The 4,665-nt window shown below is 38.0% G+C and overlaps 1 protein-coding gene across 1 annotated transcript in view; it reads left to right on the top strand.

The window, feature by feature from the left end:
- The first annotated feature begins 216 nt into the window (after positions 1 to 216).
- NFIX (nuclear factor I X) overlaps positions 217 to 4,665 on the top strand; it is a 146,707-nt gene continuing 142,258 nt past the window's right edge. Inside the window, exons 1-2 of the mRNA XM_077261945.1 lie at positions 217 to 258; positions 571 to 632. The gene's annotated coding sequence lies outside the window, so the exon portion shown is untranslated. The remainder of the gene's footprint in view (positions 259 to 570; positions 633 to 4,665) is intronic.

Raw genomic sequence — 4,665 nt, 5'->3', positions numbered from 1 at the left:
CTTACGGCACTTAGGGGGGAAAGAAAAAAGAGACATCCACGGTGTCTCTGCCTCTTGCACACACACGCACACACACTCTCTCTCTCTGTCCCCCCCTTCCTGTAAAAGTGTATTGCAGGCTGACTGCAGCTGAGAAATCTACAGGCTGGCTCGCAAAGAAGATGGCAGGATTCCAGTGTTCCAACGCTGACTTCCCTGCATTTCGGACTGGGTGTTAGAGTAAAAGCAATTCAAGGAGAGGAGAAAGGATCAGGAGATGTAAGGTTTACCAGGCGCCTTTTTTTCCCACCATTTTTTTTAACTCTCTATTTTTGTCCTCAATAACCTATTTCTCTCTGCTGACTCTCTCTCTCTCTCTCTGAGCCACATCTTCTCTTTCTGTCTTTTTAGGCACTTTTTTTGTACATTCTTTTGTTGAGTTTTTTTTTATGCTTTTCTTTTTTTACTTTTCTTTTTTTGTTACCGTTCAAGAATTCTAAACAAACCCCCAAAAAAATCCCAAACTTTTCTCTGATTGGAAACTTAAGGCTTCTGTTTTATTTTCCTCTCTCTGTTTGCACGCGTTGGCAGAAGTCTGTCTTCCTCTGTTCTCTCTCTGGTATGTGCCGTCTTAATATTAGTAAGTCATCTCAGTATTTTTCTTCTCCTTCTTGTTTTATGCTGGTTTAATGTGGGTGGCTCTTCCTATCGGGGCAACAACAACAAACCAAAAAAACTAGCCTTTTTGTATTGAAGACTTTCAATATCCTTCACAACTGTCCCGGCTCTTCTTGATGCTGGCATTACCCTGCCAGACCCCAGGTAGGAGTGACCTTTACCTTGGCCCTAGATGCCTAGGGTAGGCCGGGAATATGGAGAAATACAGACTTCATTTTCATGATATAAACAAAACATGTACTTGTCGTTATATTATTATTACTTTGTGTAATCTTAGGCTATGTATATTTGAAATGTACCGGTACTCATGTTTGTTTTGGTGCTTTATCTGTGTAAATGTGACTTTCTCTCTAAAAATATGTATATAGAGACTATACGTACTCTACGTGTGTCTCTCTATCCATGCAAATTTGTTTGCACTATCCCTTTACGATAACAATACAGGCTGCAAGATTCTTCCATAGCATAATATGTTAATTTATTCCAGTTTAGGTCCTAGTAGACCCGATCACTAGCCAGGCTGAATAGGGTACAACATCGTGGGGTGCAAAAGGCAAGGAGTCATTGTGTGCAACCTGTTAGAAACTTCCCGCAACTGAGAGATGAACGATCCGAGTCACTACTAATCCCCAAAGTGGTGTCTAAGAAGTGGCAAATGCCCATATTAGTGTTACCTCCGACAATGTCAATTACTATGTATATATGCAGGTCTAACATAATACTCCACGTCACGGTGCTCAGACCCCAGACTGGAGGTGTTGACAGTGCTTTCAAAGGTGCCGGTCACTATGTGTCACTACGCCCCACTCTATGTAATAGCACAACAACTTCATATGGAAAAGCTACGACAGCAAATTATAAGTGACATAATGGTAATTATCCGCACTGATAGAAGGCTGCTTACTCCATAGATAGCGGTGATATACTGCGAATTCTACAAGAGGAAACTAATAGTATATAGCAACATATGGTAGACAGAATTTAGGACAGACGCTAGTATTGTGCCAAAAACGGTGTGCAAATTTCTGCTTTAAAATATTTATGTCTGGCTAACATTACGATTTACATAATCAACATATAGACCGGATACGATGTGCGTGCCGAGAACGTAATGTGATTATTTATCTGGAATTTAAAAAGATATTAAGATATAATAATAAGTAATTTATGATTCTATTTATTCACCATTATATTATCTTAACTACGTATATATATATATATATATATATATATATATATATATTTTATATAGAAATATATATATTTATTTATAAACATGTGTGTGTATATATATATATATATATATATATATAAAAATATATATAAATATATATGCATATATGTATATATATATTAAGATTTATGTCTGCTTATTCATGTCTACATACGGTATATATATAGATAGATATATATATATATATATATATATATATATATACCAACACACATATATATGTAAATATATATATTATTTTATTTTTTAATTTTTTTTATGCCTATATTTATTATACAATTCTTCTTTTTTCACCTCCAGTGCTCATCTACTATACAAATATTATATAAATGTAATTTGCGTAAAATTCTTACATATATATATATACACAACTACTATGACCATCAGCATTTTATAAGACACAGCATTGGCTTATGGACGTTTTTTTCAAATTTTTCACCGTTCTCATTTCTGGCAGAACGTTGTGAATTTAGAATAGTCGACTATAGTTTGGCTCTAGGGTATCCCTAGTTTATAGAATAACGGAGCGATCCCTATACGGGCCGTGAAATATTTAAGAATAAATCACGATACAGAAGTTTGACCTCAACTTTAGAAATAAATGTTTAGGGACCAGAAAGACGCATTTGAGTCTGCATTTACCTAAATATCCAACATCAGCGAAGATATGAAAGGAAAACACGACGTGGATATATTTTCACAAAGTAATAATGACTGTTCTCTTTTCCACAAGTCTGAGAACTTCTGTCACTTCTCTCGTTTTCTTGCATTAAAGTGGCAGCGACCTAAATAATCAGGTGAAATACTTACTATAAGGATGATATTTTATCATAACGTTTAGATAAGTTTACAAAGAATAAAAAGCTTTAAGAAAGCGCCTGCAGGGCAAGAAAGAGTCGGCAATGGGCCATCTCACAATAATATAGGTATAGTTAGATAATTCAATACATAAGAATAGGTGACATGAATTCCATGTACACTAAGGCTACTTTCACACATCAGGTTTTCAGTGTAAGGCTAAATCCGGCTAATTTTCAAAAAAACGGATCTGGCGAATGTTGCCGCCGGATCCACTTTTTTTTTTCCCATAGACTTGTATTAGTTCCGGATTGCACCAGATGACATTGCGTTTCGTCCGGTTTTCACCGGATCCGGCAAACCTGCCGCTTCCGGTTTCTTGAAAAAACGTCCATAGCAACGTTTTTTGTCTCCGGCGAAAAAGCCTGAAGCACCGGATCCGGCGCTTCCAGCTGTTTTCTAGAATGGAAGCCTATGGGAGCCGGAAGGTGCCGCATCTGGAAAAAGGCGAATCCGGCGCCTGATCCGGTTTTTTAAACTAATCATGCCCCAATTTTTTTTTTATCCAATAATCTATATACGCTAGCCGGATCCATAAAAAAAACCAGATCCGTCGCATCAGTTTTTCACAATCTGCGCCGGATCCAGTTTTCCCAACATTCGCCGGATTTAGCCTGACACTAACTAAAGTAGTAGGAACAGAAAATGGGGAGGATATATGGAGTAATAGGAGGAGATATAGGGGGATATATGGCGTAATAGGAGGAGATATAGGAGGATATATGGAGTAATAGGAGGAGATATAGGAGGATATATGGAGTAATAGGGGGAGATATAGGAGGATATATGGAGTAATAGGAGGAGATATAGGAGGATATATGGAGTAATAGGAGGAGATATAGGAGGATATATGGGGTAATAGGAGGAGATATAGGAGGATATATGGAGTAATAGGAGGAGATATAGGGAGGATATATGGAGTAATAGGAGGAGATATAGGGGGGTATATGGAGTAATAGGAGGAGATATAGGGGGATATATGGAGTAATAGGAGGAGATATAGGGAGGATATATGGAGTAATAGGAGGAGATATAGGAGGATATATGGAGTAATAGGGGGAGATATAGGAGATATATGGAGTAATAGGAGGAGATATAGGAGGATATATGGAGTAATAGGAGGAGATATAGGGAGGATATATGGAGTAATAGGAGGAGATATAGGGGGATATATGGAGTAATAGGAGGAGATATAGGGAGGATATATGGAGTAATAGGAATATAGGGGGATATATGGAGTAATAGGAGGAGATATAGGGGGGATATATGGAGTAATAGGAGGAGATATAGGGAGGATATATGGAGTAATAGGAGGAGATATAGGGGGGATATATGGAGTAATAGGAGGAGATATAGGGGGATATATGGAGTAATAGGAGGAGATATAGGAGGATATATGGAGTAATAGGAGGAGATATAGGGAGGATATATGGAGTAATAGGAGGAGATATAGGGGGATATATGGAGTAATAGGAGGGGATATAGGAGGATATATGGAGTAATAGGAGATATAGGGGGATATAGGAGTAATAGGAGGAGATATAGGGGGATATATGGAGTAATAGGAGGAGATATAGGAGGATATATGGAGTAATAGGAGGAGATATAGGGGGGATATATGGAGTAATAGGAGGAGAGAGAGGAGGATATATGGAGTAATAGGAGGAGATATAGGAGGGAGATATGGAGTAATAGGAGGAGATATAGGGAGGATATGGAGTAATAGGAGATATGGGGATAATGGAGTAATAGAGAGATATAGTATATAGTAGAGAAATGAGATATATGTGGTTAGGGGGAGATATAGGGAGGAAGTGGGGGAGTAGGAGGTTATGGAGGAGATATAGAGGATGTGATGGAGTAGTGTGGAGGGTGTGGTGGTGAGTGTGGAGGAGTGTGGTGATGAGGGTGAGGGG

Source organism: Ranitomeya variabilis, chromosome 5 (genome assembly GCF_051348905.1).
Source record: "Ranitomeya variabilis isolate aRanVar5 chromosome 5, aRanVar5.hap1, whole genome shotgun sequence".
Taxonomy (NCBI): domain Eukaryota; kingdom Metazoa; phylum Chordata; class Amphibia; order Anura; family Dendrobatidae; genus Ranitomeya; species Ranitomeya variabilis.
The sequence above is the reverse complement of the archived record's forward strand: the minus strand, read 5'-3'. Positions and strand labels throughout refer to the sequence as shown.